General features: G+C 40.5%; 1 protein-coding gene across 5 annotated transcripts in view; it reads left to right on the forward strand.

Annotated features, from left to right (window-relative positions):
• Positions 1-26500, forward strand: part of LMO1 (LIM domain only 1) — a 216424-nt gene that overhangs the window by 104905 nt on the left and 85019 nt on the right. For all 5 annotated transcript variants that reach the window (XM_054828730.1, XM_054828732.1, XM_054828731.1 and 2 more), the window contains exons 3-5: positions 23876-24009; positions 24571-24708; positions 24871-24965. The gene's annotated coding sequence lies outside the window, so the exon portion shown is untranslated. The remainder of the gene's footprint in view (positions 1-23875; positions 24010-24570; positions 24709-24870; positions 24966-26500) is intronic.

A 26500-nucleotide genomic window follows, 5' to 3' on the forward strand; every position in this document is an offset into this window, starting at 1 on the left:
ACTTGATTCTGCACATTCACAACAATCTGCTGCTACTAATGACTCCCTGTGCTGTGTTAGCGATACCTGCCAAGTAATTCAGAATCCTTCCCCTGTGAGCACGCATACCTGATGACAAGTACCTAAGACTGCAGGTTATAAAAAAAGGCATTTTATTAAGCTGAAATAAAAATATCTGTTTATGTGGTGATCCCAGCATATTCCAGTACGCTGGCAATCGGGGGGAGCGAGCACTCTACGTGGGGGCAGCTGAAACAGAGTTCCTCCTGAAGTGCTTGAGAGACATTTTAAACATCTCCCCCTTACGATGTATATTATTATTAAGGTGCTGGCTGAAAATTTTGTAATTAGTAGTCTCACCTGATATTTATAGCAACTTAATGAATACTATGACAAATGTAAATAGCATTTCAGTAACACAAGTTTCAAGTTTGTATTAAAAGGGAACAAGGCCCTCAGTAAGACATAGCTCCTGCTAGGCCGTGCACTATAAAACCTCATTTGAGGCCGTGCCTATACTCAGGAGCTTAGAGCCCAAACAGATGAGAAGGATTTCTATCTTCATTTTTACAAATGAGAAACTGAGGCAAACGAGTCATGAAACGCCGTGTCCAGATTGCATGGAGACGGTATAATAGAGCCAGAAAATGTATTGTGCTATCTTCCTGTCAAAGAGATGTGTTACTTCCCTGACCTTACTGTTATGGAAACCTTGCGTGAGGTGAGTAGCCTTTCAAAAGTGGGATGCCAGACTATTTCTTTTTCCCAAAATAAATTTGTCCGTGCCACTAGAAGCTCACCAGTAATCAGGAAATATTGCTTTCCAAAGAGACAAGATGCTTATCAGGTGGCAGCGCCATGAGTCTGCATGGGGCGGCTGGTGCCGGGGACAGAGTACGAGAGGAGAGGGTGGGCAGGCGGCAGCTCCTGTCCCTTGCAGAGCCCCTTCTGGGGCACTGGAATCCCCTGTGCCATCACCCCTGAGCGCCAGCCGAAATCACCTGCCTGCCGTCTCCAGTGCTGCTCGTGCCTGTTTCAAGCCATGCTATCGCTGTTAGTAAGCAGGGACAATGGTTGTATTCATGGTATTGCTTGAATTAAGCACAGGTAATGATCTCTCTGAAAAAGATTATAAAAGCAGACTTAGGTTGAATTTACCACGGGAAGAAACAAAAAAATAAATGCAAGTAGGGGGGAAATAAAAATGTGCAAGAAATAAAGTAATAACAATTAGGTGAAGTGACAGAAACGCCAGGTTTAGCTGAAGGAAGCTTTATCTGAAGCAACATCCAAGTGTTGGCCCTAATCTCATCAACGCCCAGACCCTAATGCTGGCACCACCCCCAAAGTGTGGCTGAACCTTGTTGGACACAGGCTACAGCTTGGCCAGAGCAGCCTCTCTCTGCTGGTAACAAAATGCTCTACAGGGTAGTTCAGTCATTCTGAGAAGCTTAATTTATGATTTTGCAAAAATTGCCACTCTCTTCTGGGTTTGAAACTAACTTGAGAGGATTTAAGCTGAGTGTTAGTAATGCCACTTCTGTGGCAAAGCCATAACCATGAAGGAAAACAGAAATAGGAAATAATGAGGAAAACTCTGTGTAAAGCAGGAGAATTCTCCAGGTGCACTGGTAAGAGCATGTTTTATTAGACATGATTATTTTCTGTGCTGTTTATTCAATCACAGAATCATCTCCATCCTCCTTTTCCTCAGCTCCTCTGCAGTCACCATTACTTCATATCATGCCCAATAGAAATAGATACATATTTATTCACCCAGACCCAAAAAGTAAGTTTTATGTCATCTGTATTTATTTTTTGTTGTTCGATGTGTTATACCAAAATTCAGATTCAGCACATGAACAGTCTACCAACTCCAGCAAATAGTGGTTTTGTTCGGTCACAAATCTGTCATTCCTGCTGACCCAGCCATGTGCCTTGCTGGCTAGCACGGTGGCAAATACAGCCTTTTTGCTACAGACCTTACCAAAGAATACTACCTGTTCTCTTTTTTTTTTTTTTTTTCTTTATATCGACTGCTTCCTTCTTCCTTTCGGGTTCTGTGCCTGGTTTTCCACCTCTCGGAATCCTTTCTTCAAAGGTTCTGCTTCCTTATGTGGGACCCTTTGGTCTTGTCCACCTATATCCTCATCCACATAGGATTCCCACAAATGACTTATTCTTCATTTCTTCATTCCTCTTAATTTTTTCCTATTCTTTTAGCACTTACCTATTCACACATGCTACATGTCTGTCCTTTTCCTACAACATATCTCAAAATGATGCACAGTAATTGACCCACAACATCTTTATTTAGTTTTAATTCAACAGTTCTTGCTAATGAAAGCAACTTCAAAACATTTGCTGCTTTTTTCACACTGATTTTTTTGTATGTTCTCTTGCCAAGACACATCTTTTTGACTGGCCCTATTTCTTTACACCTCTTTCCAACCAAACTAGTGCATTTTTTTCCCTTGAGATTACCAGTTTCTCTGTGTTCACTCATTTCACCTGAACTCCGGTTACTGATGAAATCTGCAAGTAAACTACGGTGGACTACAGGACATCCATTTTATCAGACACACATATTAGATTGTGTTCCTTTACATGTTATACTTAAAAACGTAACCCCATTCTACTTAAGAGGTCAGTAGACACTGTGCCAAATAATGATTACATTACATTACAATTACATATCCGCACTTTGAAGAAAATGCTGCTTCTGTTGTGACACTGTTTTCATCCACTCTAATGGTTTTTATTCCCTAGGAAAGTAAAAGATCAGAATGCTTCTATTAACCTTGTTCTCCTAAACGTTTGAATAGTTAAATTTTAGGTCATTATATTGATTCACAAGGCAACAAGTAAATTCCTTGGTTGGTAAGTATCTGCCAGTTGACTAGGCTTTATCCGATTCCATCCTGCGCCTGCAGCAGCATAATATTTCCACTGCAGTCAGCTTATGGGTGCAAATGATCACATCTGCATCTTGATTTATTCCTTACTAGTTGGAAATATGCAGTGTCAAGTATTCAGTGAATTTTGCTAGGTCCTAATGAGGATTCAGTGTAACAGGATTTTCTCCGGCTTCAGTCTTGTAGAAAAGTTTTTCTGCATATCTGTCTTTTCAAATCAAAAAAGAGACAGTGTGCTGGTATATAGTATATTTTACTTCCAATAAAGTTTTAGGCTATGCTAAAGAAAAAGAGGAGAACTGTGCACTTCAGTCCTGTGCACTTATACCACTGTGGTATTGCCAAGAAGTAGAAAAAGATGGTTGGGCAACTGAGGACTAACTCCTGGGTCTGGCCAAGAAGATGGTAAGAGGGGGTTTTAAGGCCTGTTGACTCTCTTGAACCAGAAGATGAGTAAAAAACAAAGAGTCAATAGCAGAATTTAAGGCTCCAAAAGGCTGTCCTAAACTGTTCAACGTATAACAACCCATATATTTAAGTGGTTTGCTAGTCTAGTGTTACTAAAATGTATTGTTTTCTTCCCTAAATCCTTTCTTTTCTGACTTATATGCATTGGAGAGGAAGTGAATAGCACCCTTTTTTATGGCACTGAAAGGCTCTGTCTAGATTGATAGGAACCGCAGCAGCCTTCGTGGATAACAGGGATTTTTTGTGATGGCAGAGTGTCTGTCCCTGACCACATTATTCACTCATCCAGGCGTTTGTCAGTCCAGGTGTTTCAGAGCTGGTCCTGCTGCTTGCTTAAGAGTGAGGTGCCAAGAGGTGCAGTTGCTGTTATGAAAAGATATCCACTTGGTTGCTGAGTTAAAATCAGATTGTCACAGATTTAAAATTCTGATATCCCTGTCTATCATACTAAAACGTGATAATAGTTCCTGTAAAGTTAGTAATCCTCGTGCTTATGCAGTGTTATGTAGTAATACTCCTGACCAGCGTAAGCACAGAGATTTGGTTATTATGTAGAAGAGTTATAATAAGAAATATGACTGCAAAAGCAAAGCAGTCAGTTGAAATTGGTCTATAATTAAATGCTTAGAAAATTCTGTGCTTAGCTCATTTTAAAATCAAGTGCTTCTTTGTAGCAATTTCCTTTCTTTAATTACAATTTCCTGTCTAGTTTGACATTTACAATGCAATCTTGGGGGACATGTTTGTGATTTATTATTCTTGCTCCTATCAGGATATCACTTGGCAGAAATGAGTTTATAAAATAAGAGCTCAAATTATTATGGCCTTTGACCAATAAAGCTGGCTCATAATTTCAGGCCTGAGAAAAGATTAACATTTTTGACAATCAAATGCAGAATTACCAGTGGGGGACAATTTTGAAAACTATTTCAATTTTCTGAAACACTGTACATTTTTAATAAGGAATATATAACTGATTATATATTGGAGCACAGGCTTAAGAGTAGAAAGAGCAATAGTGAATTGTAAAGCAAACCTGAAAGGAAGACTTTAACATCTAACATTGTTTAGCCTCCTCTGAATGAAATTGAAACTGCTAAATCAACATTACTTGAAAATTACCTAATGGAAGTGATATAAAAGCTCAGATAAGTTCACAGCAATGCACTCTCCCTTTTCTTCAGCATTCTTGACTCCATAGGCTAATTCATCCAGAAGAGCTGGGGAGATTTTTCTGTTGGTTTTTGTTGTTGTTGTTGTTTTGGTTTGGTTTTTTCCCCAAATCTTACTGAACAAATTTTCTTCTTGGTTATTATTTTTCTGTTGGGGTGTCTCATTTACAGAAACAGATGCCCCTGCTAAACTGCATATTACATGATCTATTCTGCTGTCACTGCTTTTCCAATGACTTTCTTTGTCCCTGATTCAGGAAAATGTCATTGTTCAGGACAACACAGAAGTCAAAACGAATTCTCCATGACTTATGCACATGCTCAAAGTTAAATCTGAACTTGTCTGTAACACAAAATAGGCATCCTGCCTTGTGCTTTGTGAAGAGTGGGTTCTTAAAATCTTTATCCAAAGTGGTAGGTGTGTTTTTAGTGTTAATTTGATGTAATGTCAAAATGGATGGCCTATAAAATTATATTGAAGGAGAGAGAAATCATATTGGCAGGGAAAAAAATCTGTATCTTTGGAGATCTTTAAAACAGCTCGTGTACACATTGCTGGGAGGTGCAAATGCTTAGCACCTCTCAAAGTCAGGCTGCTTTTATTTAGATGCCAGCATATAGAGTTAAGAGCCTATTTTTAAGTACTGTGAATTAAAATCATTATTTTAAAGAATCTGTCCTCCCTCATGCCCAAGGAGATGAGAAAACATGGTATTAGTTACTTCATTTTAGTGAGGCAAAAGTGAGAAACAATGGCATGGCTCTGACCCCAGGTAGTTCCCAGGTTAATGGCAGGGCTAGGAGTCCTGCTGCAGCATTTCAGAGCTCCCAGTCCCCAGCTCAGCTGCCTGCACCGTGCTCCTTAGTTACAAGCACACAAAATTTCTGTCCTTTCAAAGCACTCTCAGAGCCAATAGCATTCCATAGGATGTATTTTACTTCAGTGATGGGTTAAAGTAAATGCTCAAACATCTCTCTCCCCAGGGCACCTGTCTCCAGTTTAATGTAATATTCAATGAGGGGAGGAAGTAATTTGGAAATTGGATACGCCCACGAAGAGATGGTAATGAGCATCTGCACCGCTGCCCTGAGCAGGGGCTGTGTGAGACCTTGCAGGAATGAGGGGCGGCCAGCTTTCCCAGAAACAAGGCCCAAGGCAAGTCCATGGGCCTGTTAAAATATATAGCTCTGAGGAAGGGAAGAGGAAGGTATTTTCTTAGAAAAATATCTGGGTAGTTCTAAAAAGTAACATGGTGTCTGGAGTCAATACTTGCTAGAAAGAAAAGAACGAGCGGGAAGTTGAGCAATGAGGCCAACGTATCTTCTTCATCCAATGTCAAAACAGATTTGAGTTTTGGTGGCTGGATATGTTTGACTTTGGACTGTGACCATTAATGGTGACTAAAGAGCCACTTTCTGCAACTTCTTCCATTGCTTAATTATTTTTCTTACGGAGTTACCTTTGGAGGGAGGAGTGTTTATTAACCTGTCATCTCTGCAGCTTGATCTTAAGATAGAAAATAATCAAGAATGCCATTATTATCTAGTCTGGAAAGGCACGCATTATGAACCCAAATATCTTCTAGCTATAAAAAGGCCTTACACAATCATGCAACTGTGGAGTTTCCATAGGTGCTGCACATGCCAGTACAAATCCACCAAAACTCTCCATTCAGTCAAAATCTGAGACATAATAGATCATGCTCTGTCACCTCTCATTAGACACTGGCTAGGATGCCAGTACTGGCAGTTTAGGCCAAAGGCTTTTAAGTTTTTCTAAACTTTCCTAAATTTCTAGAAAGGTTTTCCTATTGAGTAGGATCCAGTTCAGAAATCACCAGTGTGTTCTAATCTGGCTTGAATTCCTAAATTGAAAGAATTAGATCACCTTTCCAAAATATTCTCCCTTTTCTTTGAGGATTATGATATACTCTTTAATTCTGGGCTGACCAAACTCCCATACAGAAAGAAAAAAACACTTACGAGATGAGGCTCCTCAGATGACGTGAGTCAGCGGATCTTCACTGGTGTCAATGAAATCACGCTAGTTTATACATGCTGATTACTTGGCCCTTAACATAACAAGATTTTCCCAGAGCTATGTGTTTTGACTCTGTTAAATCTTTCAATCCACATATGGATAATTTATATATGTATTTTACTTACACACAGATGTTTTAGTCCCCGGACAGAAACAGTCATTTGGGTGCTGGCAGAACTCCTCTGTGCCAATGTTATTCTTTTAAAAGTCACACCAGTTACAGTTTCAGGCACAGCCAGTGACCAATACAGCAGCACAACTTTGCTTGGGAACATACCACAGAGAGAAAGAGGAAAGCTGTTTCGTTGAATGATAATTTGCCCTTGGCATCACCACTGTAACAAGCCTGCCATAGATAAATGTGTAATAATTCTGTTGTCCTGAGCCACAACTGGCAATTCTGTGGTCACAGCAAACTCTTCTACTTGACTTCGCTGCAGTTGTAGGTTTCTTGATAGACTGAATTAATAAATATTTGTAGGCTTCTCTTCCCTTCTTACCACCTACCTCTTATCTAGCATCTAGAGTTTCTGCTTCAGAAAAAGAAACAGTACAAATATCTCAAGGTATTGATTCCTTTTTGTATCAATGTTCCCTTGTCTGTGGACAACAAATGTAAAAACAGTCTAGTGGGAAAACAGGCATTCTGCTGTTGTTTTAACCTTAGCCTAGAATGCCTTTAGCAACTGTGATGTATTAGAAGAGCAAGATTTTCAGCAGGAGGTACTTTAAAAATCCTCTCCTAAGTTCTTTATTTAGGCACTTATTTGTAAGTGGCCTTGTTTCCCAGAATATGAAGCAACCAGCACTCCTCACTGTTTTCATCAGGACCTTCAGGATTAGACCTCCTTTCTCAAGCATTGCTTTATAAACTCATATGGAGGCACAGTCTGTGATCTGAAGAACTTGGGCTTTGTTTGTGTTCTTAACAGTGGAACAAGTCACATTGCCTGGCCTGGACAAAACATTGACTAATTTTAACTCCTGAAGAGAATCAAAGCATTATCAACCATTACCCTTGGAGAGTGCTTTTTGGGTGTGAGCCCAAATACAGAGATGGCCCTTTTCTCCCATAGATCACACATGAAGTGTATGTCATCTGTCTCTCCTTGAAATTTGTGGGGGTTCTGTCATTAAGTCAACAGTAAGCCCACAGTTTATTATTTGTAATGTATTTCTTATTTGTTTGACCCGAGCACTGCTTTTGGTGTTTTCCAGATAAGCAGAAAGTTCAAGAGGGAACCTGATTCCAGTCTGAAATGTGTTTTCCATGGATGTAATTCCAACAGCTGCTGATTTACACCAGTTGGAGTTCAGATCTAGGCTCAGCATTCCTGCACCTGTGTTTCGATTCTGCTCAGCAATGAACAAATGCAGGAAAGAGACTGGTGTGCAGTGAGCAGCAGCATGATTGGCCTGTGAATTTTTGCACGTTTTGCTATTTCCTAATGTTTGTTTGGATTTCACATGCTGCCCAGGCAAAATTAATTGCCTGCACATTTCTGAAAATTTAGTCCAATGATCTCTTTTTCTATTTCCTGGACTATGTATGCTTTTGGCTGCCAAAAATAACTCCAAGAGACATGTTACATGGAAGCTGGGATTATTCAGGGAAAGTAATAGTAGTACTCTCATGCACGAAGAATGAGCAGGCTGCCGATTGTAATATGTTTAAAGGGTCATCAGAAATCTATAAGTGGTCAAGAAACAAGACAAACATCGGCCACCAGTCTGATGGGAAAAGCAACATCCATTAAGTCCATTAAATTTAACATTGAAATCAATGTTTAAACCACAAGAAGTAATTAGTGTAATTCATATTACAGACCTTTGGATTTTTGAAACCAGGTTTAATTATATTGAAAAATGACAGCTTCATTTTCCCTCTATGGGTAGGTCACTACCATGTTCCCGATACTTTTATTAGGGCTGGGTGCCGATATCAGGTTTTTAATGACATTAAGCAAAGTAGTGTTTCAGCCATTTGAGGAACAATAAATCAAGTTAGACTCTTTTTGAATGAAGACAACACAGATCAAGTGGCTTTTAAATCATCTTCCTTTATCACTGTGAAGTAGAGCTGTTCACTTGAAACAGCAGCCCATGGAAAAAAAAAAAAAAGTTGTAGAGAGTGATATTTGGATTCCTGGCTCCCTTTCCTTGCATCAATGGACAATTCATGAGCTACTGCTAAGCTCTGGAAAGGTATCTCTATAATCCTTTGCCAATACAAACTCCACATAACTTTTACAAGGTCTTTCATTAGCAGTCCCAGATTTGAAGAAAGATCAAGCGATACCGCGTCTTCTGAACTTAAAACCTTTTAGTGTTGTAGAAGGTGTTGACAAGGATAGTAAATGTGGCCGTGAGGATGCACACACAAAATGTTCATTTTCAGAATATTTTCATTGCTGATTTTGAGGAAGGTAAAATGTTTATCTTATTTCTATCTTCTTGATGTGCTTCCGTACTCTTTACTTGCCTCTTCTTTCTTGAGCTACATTCTTTCTGTTTAATTGGGGACCTTTTCTTCATGGGCTAAATATCTGAAAAACTATTAGTAAAGCTCCTGGAAAAACAGCGATGGCTTCTCTTTCAGCTTCCATTAATGCAAAAGTGCTGTGTGGGTATGCAAATAATTGATGTTAAAATTAGTACTTCTTGCTCTGAGACTGTTCCTGGTTCTACCCTGTATTTGGGGTAGAAGAAGGAGTTTCATATTACTGAGCAATGGGCCTTCTTCCCCATTATGCACATGCAGAGAAACAGGAATAGATGCTCAGCCTGAGTTTTTATAACTGAGTGTACTGAAGCCATGAGCACGTCCTGATTCTGCTTCTGTGTACCTGCTGAGCAACCCCAAGTGTCTGAATACAGGAGTGCATGACTGAAGATTGTGTAGAAACCCATCATGGAGTGGATAACTACTTGGCTTATCTTGCTGTGTGGTCATTCATTTAAACTGATAACAAAAATAAAGTAAAAATCACTAAGCTTAGGTAGCTTTAAATTGTTTGAAAATATGATATGAAACCCCCAGCTTCTCCCTACATCAGAGAAAATAAATTTTAAGTATGCGATACTTGCTCACAGACGCCACAAGGCCTTGGATCTCACTGTTCCCTTCCCACTGTGAAGGCCCAGGCTATTTACCATTGCAGTCACGGCGATATTTACAGGTTTGTCTTCACCCTGGTGCAGGTCAAGGATATGGTGGAGCAGCGAGACCCCAGGAGAATGCTCTGTGAGGTCTTCGAAAGCAGAAGATGAAGCTGCCAAGTGAGAACCCAGGAAATATAATAGGTATTACTGCAAAGAAGGGTGATGAGCCATATGCAGGAATGGCACCATCAGTAAGCCATAGTGATGTTGATGCAGAAGGCAAAGGAAAGTAGTGGAACAGTAGAAAGAAAGTAGGGGAGAAGTGGTGTAATTTGAATCATGGGATCATTTTGTCAACTCTTTGGGTGAAAAGCTTGTTTAAACTGGTAGAGAAGAAAGCCCAGTATGTAGGACTGAACACTTCTGAAGCACTCTGTACCAACAAGTGACTGCTATGAAAACAGTAATTCTCTGTACCACTCAGGAGCATTTTGCTAACTGTGGGGATTATGAATGCAGGTACAAGATCTCTTTATAGGGCATGGGAAATTGTGTGTGTGTGAAAAGAAAGAGGGAAGCAGAAGATTCCAGACCTGTACAGAGATTCCCAGCATAGCTTACTCTTTGGGCATGTTGATACTGTATGGGTAGATGTACACTCATCCTGCCCATGCTATTCACTGAAAAAAATTCCTTCTCAGGAGGGATTATTTGCTCAGGCTTGGTGCCAATGCAATCACATGGCTTCTGTCTCCTTGGAGTGTGGGCAGAGCTTGCTCATGGCTGTTTGCAATATGTGGTGTAAACATACCCAAAGAGTAATAGCAGGTGGTAGCAGAGGAGGTAGATAGAAAGGAAGGCTTGGAACAAAAGATGTTAAGCTTCATTTGGTGTATGATGAGCCAAATTCATCATTGGTGTAACGCCCTGAAGTCAGTGGTTTTACAATAATAAAATTAGTCCAAAGAATCATATCTGTCCCTGGCACTCCGTGCAATGCCTTTGATCTGATGAGGTATATGTCATGGCAACATCTTGCCTGCTGAACTCAGAACATGAAGCCTCCGGGGTGAAACATTGGAAAAAAACCCTCACAAATGCACTGGGAAGTCACGAGCTAAGTTTGAAATGTACATTTCAGTCTGAAATTCTGGCAGAGTTTTCTTCCTGCATATTTGCCCCAAATGGTAACAATATAATGAAATCTTTGGCCATGCATTCAGTGCTCAAAATGGGATTAATTTCTTTCTGTTTGGCTAGTAGAAATAACTGCACATGAAGAGTTTATGCAATAGCAGAGGGGGTTATGTTGTCTTGGCAATGGCTTTGTCTGGAGCAATGGAAGAAACTGAGGTAACATGAATATTGTATTTAGCTTTCTCCATCCACAGAAGAAAAGCCAGTGTTTCATTTGGCACTCTCTATTTATTAAAGTGTTCTTTTGTATTGATTCCCAGCTTCAGCTCTGCAACTTCTGAGCAGGCCAAAACCAATTCCTCTCACCTCACTCCTCCTTCCTAAAAAAATAAATCCCAAGAAAAAGCCAACACAAACCCCAGAAATACAAGCCCAATACCCCCAAGAACAACGTACATTCTTCTCTCTTTTTCATTATTCAGTAAATGCACCCAGAAGTCATATTGGATAAACCAGATCCTCAGCTGGTTTAAGTTTACCTAGCTTAAGTGAGTTCAGTGGAAGTCTCAATTTACAGCAGCTGAGAATCTGGCCCTCATTAGTAAAGGGTTTAAATAAGATAGGATCAGCCAGCCTTTAGGACTGTGCCTTATCTCAGCAATTAAGATTAGTGGTCTAGAGGGCTGATATGGCTGACCATCAGAAGTGATAAATTGCAAGGAATGGCTGCTCAGGGACTTCTCTGTTAAGCAGCTGCAGCTCAGAAGGGCTTTTACCCTTTGGGCTACCCAAAACCATGGTTTTGGTGTTGTTCCATAAGAGGCGTAGTTATTGTCTTTCTCTGCTCCCCCTGTCCTCCTGTTTCTCCTGTGGTAAGGAAGGGATGTTGCAGAGGGTGGCTTTGCTGCATGAAATGTTCTCTGGGCATGATATCCCAGGCTTATGGGAACAGAACTGTGCTTGGTGCCAGTGCTGCCCCTGAGCCCTTAGCAAAACAGCTTCTGCAAGACCAGAGCTGGAGCTCCTATGGAAATAAGGATTATACAGGTATGCCCTCTGTGGGTTACTGTCTACTAATTCTTGAACCTGTTGTATAGCCTCAGTGAAACTGTGTGAGAGGTCTCAAATTTATTTAACTCCTGCAATCATGTGAAAAACATGTAGCCAAGGAAAAAATGAGGCAAAATTAATTTGTACTCACACACCAAGTCATGGAACAGGGTCATTACCCCTTCTGCTTGGTAATGGCCTGTACAGCACAGGCAGGTAAGCAGGTAGGTACCTAAACTAGCTACCATATGTGCTGTCTTCTCTCTAGCCAGCAAAAGTGGCCAGGGGATCTGGGAAGAGCTGGAGTGTTCTGGTACTACAGTGGCCAGGGGAAAGAGCTTGGGTTAATGCAGTGGAGCACATTAGGGACCTATGGCAGAATTCTGTAGAAAAGCAATGTTTACATGAGTTTTGGTGTTTGAGCAAAACTCTTTGTAGTTGGGGAAGCTAGAGGCCACATATGTGTCTGGTCCCAGAGAAATGAAAAAAAGCTTTTTGTTATCATTTTTGCTTCTATTTATAAACTGTCTGCTTACCAGGCAACTCAAGCAGGTTACTGGGCTTTGAAAAAGCACTGGGGTGCAACAGAACATGTAATTCCCAAGTAATATATCAGGCAAAAGTAGTCACTTTTTTCTGCTCTTGAAATTTCTCTGAGCAGATCAGAATTTGGTTCTATGTTGGCTTTTTGTTCAACAATCCTTTAAAAGTTTTTTTCTTCCTATTTTCTTCAGCCCCACTGGGGAAGCAATTTGATGCAAGTAGCCCACACTCGGTATTCATGATTTGAGCTGTGTGGCCTCACCACGATTGGCCAGATGGGTTATGTGTTCAGATGAGCAGGAAAGCAGGTGCATCTGGCTCAGATGTCACCCCTGAATTTCAAATTACTTTCCCACTAACACCCACCATATATGAGACTTTGAAATGCATCTTGCGCAATTTATTATTATTCTGATTTATATTAGAGCTGTGTGGAGTGATCCCTGCCAAGACAGGGCCCAGTATGCTTAATTAAGGTATAGACTGTAATATAGATCTTAATAGATGCAGTCCTTTCCCCTTTGAGGTTACAACTGAGACAGGTAAAAGAGAAGGATGAAATGGAAGCACAAAGGGGTAAAAGGACTTGGTTGAGGTCACATCTGTGTTAGTAAAACTTGATCATTCGAATGTTCATGGCAAGTAAATATGAAAGGAGAGCAGTTGGCCAAAGTAAATTCACTTTAAAACCTGAATGAAATTAATCAATAGTATTCACCTGCTGTGTCCCAGATGCCTAAATCAATTTGATAACAAACAGTTTGTTCACTTTTTTAGTTATTTGTAAAGAAGTGGTTTGATTGCCAGTGTGCCTAATTCCAGACATATGCCAATTCCCTAATGGTAATGGAGCTGCACTATTGCATGCCAAGACTGAGGCAGATACTCAGCTCTTTCCTGCTAGATTTTTCCCAGAAGATCTGCAGTCAAATCCCTGTTTAACGACTATCAGACAAACATATGTGCTGCTTTGTGGAACCACTTTCTACTCAGTGTAAACATGTAACAGGTAGCTTGGTTCCTGAACCATGGTTATGGCCCTGTTTCTAAGCACACGCTTTAGTTTGCCACGGGAATTCAGTGGCACTTGGGTGTTTGCTGAGAGTCACTTATGCTGTGGCACTTGGGACTTCTTCCCCTTCTAGGACAGTGGTCTGCATCTAGTCCCTCTCCCAGGAGCTGGCTTCTTCCAGCTGGCCTGCTGGAGGAGACTACAAGAGGCCTGAGCTCCGCAGAAACTCTGAGCGCAAAAAAAATCACTTCCTACAGAAGCTATAAGGCTGATGCTTCTGGTCTGTCAGCTCAGACAGGCTCCCCAGGCCAGCAGCTGGGCAGATGTGAGAAGCACAGAGAGCATTTACAGAGAAATGGGTATGGATTTTCTACTGGACACTGCCACAGACATCCTGCAAGTGGGTCTCGCTGTAGCAGACACCACGCTGTGGGGCTGAAATCCAAAGACTCCTTCAGCAATTGCATCATTCCTCACACTGATACTGATATCAATTGAGTACAGGTACCTCAAAAAACAGTGAGGCCTCTTTGTACCAGATGATGATTTGGCCCATTCTACAGAATCTATTTCTTTTTTTTTAGAAAATGCTACATATTACTTTTGGGTTAACAGGTGCTGTGCATTTTTTAATTTTTTTTCATTTCCTATTACTTAGATTATTTATCTTTGAGACAGTGAGTTCTGCTAACAGTTTGGCTGCATTTTTCAAAATAAGCACTCTATTTCAGGTTTTTTCCCCAAAACAATGAGAAATTGAATGTATTTTGGAGTATTGAGTATTTGTGGGACAAATACACCATTCTCAAATTATCTGTCCTGCAGTCTACCAGCTGAGTAGTGCTGCAAAAATCTCCAGACAATATGATATTGTGAATTCATGATTGTAGATAATTTGGTTCAAAACATTATCCATCAGATATTTCCTACATTTAGTCACTCTCTGCAGAAGAGCTGATCATTAGGTCTTCGCAAATTCACACTCCTTTGTCCATCTTGCTAGATTTATATCAATCCTGTAGTGTTGTTTTTCGATCATCTTTGAAAATTGAGTCACTGCGTCAGTGATTCATGTGGAAAATAACACGTGCCTTTCATCGTCTTTTGGCTGGGTTGCTCAGGTAAACAACTACCCTTTGCTGAAAGGAAACCAAATTGTGAAGGTCTGGACTAATGCTATTGCAGAGAAGGAATGGGTTTGGTACTGAAATTCCTGGGAAAGAGTCTGATATAGTCTCAATAGTAGAAACTTGCTATGTTATGTGTTTGACTTGCATGGACATCTTTATTAATTGAAAGTTCAAAGATAACTGTTTCTTTCTATGGCCTGTCTTCTGCTCTGTGCAGGGCATGAATAACCTGTTCCTTGCTTCATTCGCTTTTGTAACTACCACTGCTGTTACTGTTTCCTGTAAGAAACCATGGAATTGCATTTTGAATATTTACCACATAATTAAAGGATATAGAATACTGTCACTATAAGCATCTTGCCTGTTAAACATGCATGGTCATAAAATATTAAGGGAAGCTAGATCAATCTATTGAAGATACATATGAAAGTGGTTTTTGTAGGTCACAGGAATTTATAAAAGAACTTGCTGCATATTACAGAGCTCTGAGCTGTATGGTCATGTTATACCCCTGTGAATATGACAAAATTATGCTCATCAAGTTACTGGCACACAACTGAATCTTTACACAGAAGAGTAAAACTTGGTGTTAAATAATGCCTAAAAGCAAATATAAAGCACCGTGTCTCCTTCAAATGGCATCCTCCTAGGAAATGCAAAAAAATCAATATATTATAGTAGCTTATGATCTCATTTGAGTGATTCAACACAACAAAATTTCAATGACAACGTTTCTTTTTTTTTTTGGTGTCTGCTGACTTGTCTGTTCTTTTCTCTCTGAATGGCAGTACTAGGTTTGAATTTTTTTTCTTCTTTTCCTTAGGACCATGTTGTGGAAGGCAGTCTGTCCTGAGGGGAAAAACATATGGTGTGTTAAGCTATTAGAGATTAACAGAGGCCAAGAAATTCATGAATGCCATGGACTATATAGCTGTGGTTTGGGGAGGGGAAAGACCTGTCCCATATTAGGCTGGCTAATCTACCCTCTGGGGCTCATGTGGGATTGTTTCCTACCGTAGATGTCTGCTTTTTTGTCTAGTCTATCTTATGTTGATTTTTCACAGAACAAAGGTTGTACCTTTCCTGTTAAATTACCTTATAGCTACCTTATACAGGAAGTGTAGATGGCTTATACTTTCCAGTCATATAAATTTTTATGTCTGACTGAATGGGCTTATTGCTTTGGCCTCCAGAAGATGTTATACTTATTTACATTTGAGTTAAGCACTGATAATCGCCTCCTTATGGTTTCACTGCAGAAAGAAAGTGGTGGCAGTGAGCAGATAAATCACAAAAGACCCACTTCATCTGCCTGATCTCTGGTCTCACTTCTGCCCTTAGAAATAGTGCAATAGTTCAAGTTTATAGCCTTTGTGGATTAGAAAAGCACCCTTATGTTGTTGAAAAGAGAAAATGTCCATAAACAGTGTTATTGACAGTTATTACTGTTGTATTACTGAAGACTGGGTGTCATTGTGCGAAGTGCTGTGCAAATGTATTTAAGAGGGCTTCCCTGCTATAAACAGCAATATTTTTGTTAGAAGAAGAGGGTCTTGTTATTCCTATGACCCTCTTTGCCATGTTTCACAACTCGAATAGCACATGGGCAGTCATGCCTTAGTAGCAGTCAGAAGAACCAACTTTAAAGACAGGCACATTTTTGTCATGTGGATACTTCTTTAGATCTTCAGTCTCCACCATGTTTGGAGTTTTGCTATCTTTACTACAGGGGCAATTACCACACTCTGAATTTTCAAAAAGTAACCAACTGAAGAAAACAGAGTGAAGAAACCTAAATAGATCAAAACAAAAAATTGAGGTTGTCTTATTTTCAAAACAAATTATTTGGTTCTATAGCTTTTGATCTTTTAGAATAAGTATGGGATCAGATTAGTCTGTGACTGATTTATTTAGAAGGCACTACAGAAAGACTGGAATCAGCAGATGCCTATAATTGTATTCTAATCATAAAACAAAGTTCTTTACTCTTTCTGTAGTTTTAGGCTAGTGATACAGAATTCCCCTAACCAACACATGGCTATGTGAATACCTAAGGGCAAAAAGCGCTATAAGCGTTCTAGAAAGATGGTGCTGGGAAGGCCTGAAAGATCGAGTGTACTTTCTGTCTCGTTTTTTTTTTTTTACTGGAATATATTTTCTTTCTTCCCTTCCTTTCTTACATGACAAGTCTGTTACACGTTACGAACTACTCTGTCTTTAGTTTTGGTAACAGCGTTGCTCATGCCTTGATCCATTTGTGGTCCAGGTCTCCTTTCAGTCCTTTCCAGCAATGCTACAGCCTGGCCAATTATTTTATTGTGTTGATACATCTTTTTCTTTCCCCTTTGACCAACTCTTATCTCTCAACAGGCTTCATGTTTTCTTTGGTGCATCCTCTTCAAAATAGAGAGTTCATAACTAGGTCAGCATCAATAAGAAAGGTGAGTCTGGAGTGAGTGGAATGCTAGTCTGTGCTCAGGAGCCTCCTTGCCCTTTACAGAAAGAATCTGTCACGTTTGCTCAAATGTAATCAGCTTTTAATGGCCTTATTTATTAGTTGCTAAGTTGTTTACTTCTGGAGAGCTAGAAAAATAGCTCACATAGTAAGATGTTAGTATTATGTGGTTAGGCACAACTTCAGAATGTCTGCATTTGTATCTTGCTCTTTTTGGTGGATTAGGACTGCACGAAACTTATTCAGTAATATCTGAGAAGTGGGAGTCTGGATGAGATTTCTGGCTCTAGAGCAGATTTTCTGAGTGCCCTTGGGTGACTCAGTTGCTTTGTCTCTGTTTCAGCTCTCTCTCTCCGCCAGACTGATGTAATATTACATGCCAAATATAGGTGCTGAGGAAATAAATTAATGGATGTGTGAAGCATGTAGATCATTGATGTATGAATCGGTACTTCTGAGAGACACCAGCAGAAAGGTTGTTGGGAACAGAGGTTGACTTGCCAGGTTGGAGAGTAAGAAAACTGTCCAAGAAGTGGACAGGAGGCTTGTAAAAGGAGAGAGCTGAGAAAAATTAGGGCTAATATAACAAAAGGCATTCATGAGCTGTTATGGAAACTATAAAGAAATCTGAAGTTTGGATGTTCCCTTCAAATTTGGACACTTAAAGCTCTCAATTCCACCAAACTTGAGTAGGAGCAGTCTGAATGAAGACCTCCTGAAAGTCACTCAGGCACACAGAAAAAAAAAATCTATACACGTATATCCACATTAAAAAAGCCCTGAAAAATGCACACAAACATAATCCATTGAAAAGCTACATTGTTATCCTTCCTGTGTGAATTATACTATGTATACAATAACTGCAATGAATTCTGCAGGGAATGTGAGAATGTAGGTGCCTATTCAGATTGGAAGCCATAAAAAAGGAACATCTAATAACAAGTGGATCCTAACATTTTTTGAAATAAGTAAAATAAGAAAGGGAGCAGAGGGAGTGAATTGCATAAGGAGCGGAAAATCCTGAACCCATGCTGGCCCGAAAGAAGTGTCAGAAAGAAAGAGCTCCTTTAAGTAAAAACACTCCCAAATTAGACCTTTGTCTGACCAATTCAATAAGAAAGGAACAGGGAATAAGGAAAGTCATTCAAACGTATTCATTAAGTTGCCAGAGAAATGCTTATTAAAGAAACCTTCATCTTGATTCCTTTTTTTGGGAGGAGGGAAAAGGAGAAGGAAGGGAAAGACTTTTTTTCTATTTAACATTAATTCTTCAGAGGCATCCTTCCTATTATTCCTTCTATTTTGACTTGCTGCATTTGAAAAATATGTTGTCTTTTAAATAGATGTATTCCTTTTAACAGCATTTGACATCTTTTGTCAGAAGTTCCTTCATTTTTCCAGTTTATTTCTTTAACATGTATTTGTTTAAGTGGCTTCCACTGTATTAATTGATGTGTTTGTGTCTGTTCAGAGCAAATGCATTCTCCTCACAGGGATTTTAACAGGCATTTGTTTAAGTGGGTTTTGCTTTTCTGTGTCTATTTTTTGCTTGTTTTTCTGGTAGAGAAGGAGACATTACTAACATGCAGCTGACATAATGAGTCCCATTAACTCCCAATTCAGCTTGCTTTTTGACCACCTCTCTTTTAATGACTGTACTTTTCTTGACTGCAAAGTTTGGGGAATAGGAAAACTGTTCGCTCTGCTGGATTTTAATACATGTTTACATCTTTCTTTGCAGAACAGCACCACCTCTCAATTAATGTTACTCTTAACCTTAAAGGAGCACTTGGTAATAAATAAATAAATGTGAGCCTGTGTGTGTATTGGAAAAGTGTGGTGTGAACCAGAATTTTCACAAAGGCTGCTGAGCATTTTTAGAGACTAAGCAGCATTTGTGTTCTAATATTTTAAAGCTTTTCCATTGATCTCCTGTTAACTGAGAAGCAAGAATTAACCTCAATGACAGTGCTAGTAGCTCTGCAGTCTATTTTGGCCTGTTCTTTAAGTAAAAAGAGCAACCTAGATGAGAATTTTGTGCTTCACTGGATATTGAAAGATGAGGCAATAAACTGCTAAACTTGAGTAATCACACACTCCCAGAGGAATGCCTCAAATGGGGTTGGTCAAAAACCTTGAAATTCTAGCCTTCTGCACACTGCCTGGGCTTTAACATTTGATGAGAGTCATTATAGTGGGGGACTGAATACAAGTGTCTTCTGATTACAGACCTTCCATTAAAAGTTCCCACCAGTGTGCCTTTCCATAGAGAAGCGTCAATGGGATTAAAATCTCAATTCACCCCAGTCAATTCTCCAGTAACACGATTTCATTAGAGGCAGGCAGGGAGGAAAATGGACTAGAAAGCACTGAAACAGCTGGTGTATAAATTATAAAGTGTACTTTCTACTAAGTGAACACACCTTCCGCTCAGCCACATTACTAATTAATGTGTAGGGTAGCCGATTTTATGTAAATTGTATTCTTCCTCTCTCCTGTGCTTTGGTTAACAACAGGTTCTTCTAAATCTTGGAAAAAGAAAGATTATGCAAAGCTATCATCATATGAAAATAACGTATTAACATACTGCCTGTGAACTGTATCCAATCAGTTCCTTTTCACTGGCGTGTGTACAAAACAATTAAAATCAAATTTATATTGCACTTCTTTAATATATTCTGGCATTAATATAATCAACAAACAAGTGTTAAAAAGTCTTACAGGCCTATTCTGCTTTAAAATGATATGTTTGTTCTCAGAGTTAGTGGATATTTTCAGCTTCTTTAAAAGGACACTAAAAAAGAAAAGTTCTAGCTCTACGAACGTGACTCCGGCAGCCATCAGTTCATGTGGAGTCTGCCTCATTTTAATGGCAGCCTGTTGTGTTAATTTTTTTATGTGGCATCTTTACTCCTGGACTGTCAGCTGTTCTCCGTGTTACCTGCAGCATATTTGGTTTTAATTATTGGATGTTGCTGAATAATTGCTCATAAAGGTTATGAGACCACTGAATTACCTGGATGACCCGTGGGCTGGTTGTGCAACCAGCTGTTCTGGCGTCAGGCAAACACGCAGCCCTGCACACCCAGGAGCAGGCTCTGTTTGCATGCCTGCCAAGCCCCAGTATTTCACCTGGAGACTGAGAGATGGCTCCCATGCCACCAGTATATACTTATTTTCCAGGTTTCATGCTCTGAGGCTACGTTTTCCCTGTTTTCCTTGCTGCTTTTGAGAGATCAGATAGGAAGAACTGAGATGTTTCATCACTGCTGTCAGTGGAGCAGGCTAGAAGATCTCAGAAACCAGCAAATTGGCGGAAGGGAGTAAAACATTTTGTCAGTCACAGGGCTGGAATGTCTATCAAGAGGTTATTTACTCTATCCCCAACCATATCTGCATCTCCCCAGGAACCGTCTCCTTTCAAGCACCTCCACCAAGTGGGACTCCACACCTCCTTGGGCAGTCTTTCTCAGTGCTTCTCTAGCTTTACTGTTCCTTAACATCTCTAGCTGCAGGTAAGCCTATTTCTTGTCCTATTCACTAAGGACACAGAAGAGATTACCCTCTTCGAATCTGCCCTTTACTTATTTTGAGACCCTCTCCTCCCTCAGACATGTACACAAATAGACTAACACTAGTGCCCAGCCAAGAAGATTCTGGAAACCATGATCTTGAATCCACAAATGATTTTTTTTCCCCCCCTTCCCTGGCAGTGCTGACACTGCCTACAAAGACACATCCCTCTGAGGAGACCAGGAGAAAACATATTTCCAAGGAGAAATAAATGAGTGAGATCCTCATACCAGTTCTGAGTCTTTTTGTAAATCAAAACTACTCTTTATTCCAAGAGGTAATTAAAAATAGAGACTTTGCACATGTGCATGACAGGGTAGTTTTGCAGAGTCCTAGTGTGTTACAGCCCTGCAACCTGCTCTTGCTTTTATGATGAGAATTCTTTAACTTAGTGTTGAATCTTATGATTTTGTAAGTGGAAGGGCAAGAGTCTGAGCATGCTCCCTCCTTGACCATTGCACTTGTACAGAATTAATTTCTGTAGTACCTTTCCAGATGTGGGAAATGTGCTGTTGAAGTCAGTGAGGATGCTGCTAGGGTACGAGGCGTGGAACCGAGTCTATAAAATGCTTTCTGCAGCATATGGATTCTTTACAGTAGGGAGCGGGAAATTGTGACAGAGTCAGTTTGTCCACTGAAAACTAAGCTGAGACCATAAGCTCACTTCAGTTTGGACCAGAGGATAGTAATAAACCATGGATGAAATGTCAGTGCCTTTCCATTAAGTGACCCCATGTCATCCTTATTTACGACTTCCTAACAACAAATTCAGCCAGATGGCCTACGTGATTGGCATAATTCCATTTTGAAACTGCGGATTTGAATTCTTGAAAGTATAAATGGTTGTGCATTCAAATACCCAACCTGTGAGGAGAGAAATTGTAGGATGCTTCTAGGTTATGGTGTGTGTGATAGAAGCAAGCCACCTGGAAAAGCATGAATTGGGAATTTGGTACCAAAACTCATTACCAAAAATGAGGGTTTTTTTAGACTTGCACCATTTGGGGAGGCGGGGTGGTGGTGGTGTGGTTTTGGTTTTTTGGGTTGTTATGGTTTTTTTTCCCCCTCAGCCTTTAGCAACAAAGCTATGAAATGAAGGAGGGTAGGGAGCGCAGAGGAGAGAAAAAAATGCTGGGATTCATTGCTAAGTACTTTCTTTCTGCCCCTCATTTCCCGCTAGATGATTGGGAGTGCAACCAAGTCAAGCAGCCAACTGTGTACCTCATACTACGCGCTAGGTCAGACCTGCTGCAACTTCTTCCTCTTCAATGGTGGTGATGGCATAAGTGGTATCTGCAGACTGGCCCTCAGCCATGAGGCTGAGGATGGGATTATCTGTAGTGGTTTATAGGAAGAGAGGAGGTGCAAGTTCTGCCCTTGTTCGCAGCGGTGGAAGCCCATTAACTGGGGCCACTTTAGTATCAGTGAGAACTGTGTGTAGCCAAGGAGGTCACTATGCAGAGCCACAAATTACAGTAGTTATCTTCCCTGATTGCTCAGCACTTGAGGCAAATGGTCTGTATCTCACTCCCTTCACCTCTAAGTCACTGTCAGACCCTTCTCTGCTGGCTGATGGATGGCTTGGTGCTACTCTCTCCAAGCCTGGCAGGACTTGGTAGTGCTGTCATGGTGCTCTAATTACTCACTAAAGGAAAGAGGACAGACATAGCACACTAGTACCCGGGTTTGTTTTCCTACTTATGGCATCAGAACAAATGCTCTGTTGTCCTTTCAGAAATAGTGTGCTGATGAGCCAGGGCCAAACGGGGTTGGTCAGAGTACCAAAAGGGATACGCTGACCTGGATTCTCTGCTTTCTGGCACCGGTGACAAAAACTCTGCAGACCTCAAGGGTGAATGAAAAAAATCTCAGGAACCTCTGAAGGTGATACCCCCTAATGGCTTAACAATGGCTTGTCTGGCCCTTTGCTGTGTTGCTCTTTTTGGAGGGGACATGTGTATGGAAAGATAAGTTGTAGTTATGATTTTCAAGACAGTGCAAAATATGGTTAGAAAGGAGAGAAGAAGCTTTTTTGTGTGTGTGTGGCATTATCAGAAAGACTGAAAGCTGACGAGTAGGTTCCTCAGTGATTCAGGGGTTGCATGTCTTCAGTCAAGGAGATTCTTGCATTCCTGTAAATTTTACAAGAGCTTTTCTACAAGTGCTTTTTTGTTGCTGTATTTATTTGTATCAGTGTTTGCTGGATTCATGGGAAATTATCCCATTCATCTCCAGTGGATACTGCATAAGACTCAAAATGAGAAACGCATTCATAAAGTTTGTTAGGATTCAATATGTAGGTTTTTTGTGATAAGGAAAATGAAAAAGATGGTTGTAGTTACATTTCAATTACATGAATTGAATATCCACATTGTCTAGGACCTAGAATATCTCCAGCATGATGGAAGACAGCAAAAGAATGGGATTAGAGCAGACATGAAGAAAAGATCTCAGGCCTAAATAGTGATGCAGAGAGGATAACCAATCGTAACAAAACCAAACTGAAATGGTTGAAGTTGTCTAGCTTTAGGGGTTGTTTAGTTTCTTAGCACAAATTGCCTGTAATAGATTTTAATTTCTGCATGCGTTCAGTAATTACTTTTGTTTTGATGTAACTGTGAAATTGAGTGTTTTGTTTCTGCTGTTATCAGGTCACTTCCAAAAATAAAGTGCATCTCAGAGAATAGCAATATTATTATTATTCAAAGGCTACATATTTGGGTAATTATGCAAACATTGTATTACTGTCAGTCAGTAAAAACCTTTCCCAGAATACCTGAGACCCTTGAATTAATTAGACTTCTCATCTCCTCCTTTGAATGCCACCTTGCTCCTGCCCAAACCCACGTGAAGAGTCCCCCAGCACTGTACATCCAGGTGGAGCTGAGTGGTATTCTGCAATGAACAGTGTCGCTCCTCTAATTACTGAGTACAAGCTTATATATGTACAGTTCTGCAAACTTTATATGTTGTTATAGCAAAAGTCAACTAACTGACTCACATGTTGCAAAAAGTGTGAAATCTACTGTAAGTAGCATTGCTTCCTGGAGGGAAGTAAGTAGTTTCTGTGGCCTAACTTCAGAGCCATCAGAAGCTGACTTCCCATTTCCATCATGGCTGGAAGTTTAGGAGCATAGTTTATATGAAAGCAGCTGGAGAAAAAAGGCCTGCTGGAAGAAAAAGTACAAAATGTAATGATACTAAATTTAAACAAGACTGGGGTTTTTTTTCCCCCTCCTAAGTACTCTTAATGGGAATAAATGGTTTATCTTTTCAGATCTGTGTATTTCTGCAGAAATATACTGTTGGGAAAAGGCTGCAAAAATTCTGGCCATCATGTAAATCCCACACTGTAGACTCACTTGGGAAAAAGAAGATGCACACACTTTTGTGCTGGCCCTCTAAGTGAAGGTGAGTGTTGTCCTACACATGCACTAATGAGAGAAAAGGTAAATGATGCCCAAATTTTGTTGCAGAAGCAAATCAGTGTTATGTCAGCCAAAGCCTTCTTGATTTTTATGAAGGTGGAGACCTTTTCTCCCTTTGTCTATTCTTACTTCTTCGTAAACAGGAATGTATAAAAATGGAAGGGGTGGCATTAAAATCCTCTGTCTTTGTGGCCTCCCTGGCTACACCCTGTGTGTGTGGTACTCAAAAGGGCAAGTGTGTCCCACAGGGAGGAGGAATATTCAGCGTTCTACAAATGGCTTTGAACCAGCTGCACATCATGCAACCACTCCTGCTGAGCCACTGGATCTAGGTACTCTTGCTGGGACAAGTTCATCCATGACTGTATGGGGAGCTGCTTAATTGAGCCTCATTACTTCAATTTCCTACTGACACTGTGCACCCTGTGAGGTGCTGCTCAGGCACGCGTCAGGGGCAGGGGGTTGAGCAGCTGCCGTTTCTTACATGGAAGCGGTAGAGGATGAGCGATAACAGTGCCCTAACCCAGCACTGTTGCCTCTGCAGTTGGTACCACTTATGAGGAGGAGCAAACTGCTAATTTGACCCCCTTAGACTGGAGGATGCACCTGCTTTGGCCATTGCAATCTTCTCTGCTGGGCCCTTTGCCATAGAGGATGGTGTGCTCCCGACAAACTGCCACTGGTGGGTATTGCCTTCACCCCTTTTGGATCCCTGGTAATCTATATGTTTGTGACCTTTTTAAGAAGGTTTCATGCTTGGAAGCATCTCAGCTAAAATCTCCCAAAGAGGAGTATTTCCTTATTTTAACAGGTAACATGAGCCATCTATTTTTCCCTTATTCAGGTTGTGAAACCTGCACCTGCAACCTCAGTCAAGCATCCCTCCAAAGCCTCCAGCTCCGATTCTGTTTCTTCAAGCATGCAAGCTCCAGCTCACAGGTAGACAGCCTTCTGGTTCATCCCTGGTCCTGCAGAAGTTCTGAATCCCTGCTGAGAGCTTTGTTTCTATGAATAGTCTTATTTCCTTACAGACATTCTTCCAGGTCTTCGATTGAGGACTATTGTTCTCAGTTTTCATTGTTAAAGGGGACCCATTATGGACTTATGCTCCTATAGATAAATATGCAGTATCTGCCACTTAATGTCAATGTTTCCAGAGTACTACAAAAACTTAGAGGAATTATTCACTCTTTGATTTCCATGGGACAGTGGACAACATGTGAGAGAGAACTCAGGCAATGATATCCGTTATTATCACCCTTCTGAAACTCACCACCGCTGAGTGAAAATGAGCTTTGTGAAGGTAATCAATCACTGGTCACCACATGTGTTCCCTCAGTATAACATTAAGGGTAAAACTCACCACTTTGAACAGCATCAACGCAGTCTTGTATAACACCAATTCTCACTCACGCACTTCTGCAGGGGAGATGAAAGAGGTATCTGTTTACCCAGGATACTCTGGATTTGCATTTCACCACTCCCAGTGCAAGTAATGACTTGCTGGACAACCATCAGACTAGCCAGACAAGGACTTTGTGCTGCAAGGTGGCATGGAGCTATCATAGCTCTGCACATGGGGTGAGAAGTCAGATAAATTGTAACAGCAGTAAAAAAAAACAAAAATAAATGCCATAGTATTACAGAGAGTTCTGTCCTTTGCTGCTGCCTCTAGTAAGGTAGTATACAGTCAATTCACAGAATAAGAAATGATTTCAGAACACCAGAATGTTGTTTTACCCCAAAAAACCCCTACGTAAGTTCCACCACAGGGCATTTTAGAATTGGTGAGGGATAAATTCAGATAAATGGTGGTGTCCATTGTGTTAGACCCTACACATTGAACATTTGGCAACCCGGAGATGAAAGATATGAAGGGGGCTTGCTTGTGAGCAGAGGTTTCTTGTTTGGCAGCACCTGAGAGCAGAGCTAAGACGGTCAAGGCAGTTCAGTCTGGGTCTGTCTTCTCTCCTTGTGTGTATGTAAAGGTGCCCAGGTGATTTTCATGGCACAGGCTTTGCAGGCATGCAGTTGCTGCATCCTGTCACTGGAGACTAAGAAGCAGTGGCAGGTCATCACAAAGAGAATTAGCTCATGTATTGTGACAAGTGAAGCTAAATAAAATGAAATAATTTGACAGGAAGTGAAGCCAAAATACAACAAAGGAATAGACTTGCAGGAATATCAGGTTACCAGAGGGGAAAAAAATACGAGGATGAGAAATGTATATACAAATAAATAAATATAGATAGATATTTTGTATAAATCTGCTTCAACCTCAGTAGTTGGACTAGCTCAGAGTTCTTTGTCTCTTGGCCTATTTGGGTAAGGTAGTGTTGCTATCACAGTATGCACTTCCACTTCCTTACACAAAGTAAGGGGACTCTTTGTGACTACTCTTCCCTAAGGGAAGAAAGAGAAGTGCTACATGGGTCACAAAAGCAACAGTGGATTTCTTAGCATATGGTCTTTTC

This window comes from Grus americana, chromosome 5 (genome assembly GCF_028858705.1).
Source record: "Grus americana isolate bGruAme1 chromosome 5, bGruAme1.mat, whole genome shotgun sequence".
Taxonomy (NCBI): Eukaryota; Metazoa; Chordata; class Aves; order Gruiformes; family Gruidae; genus Grus; species Grus americana.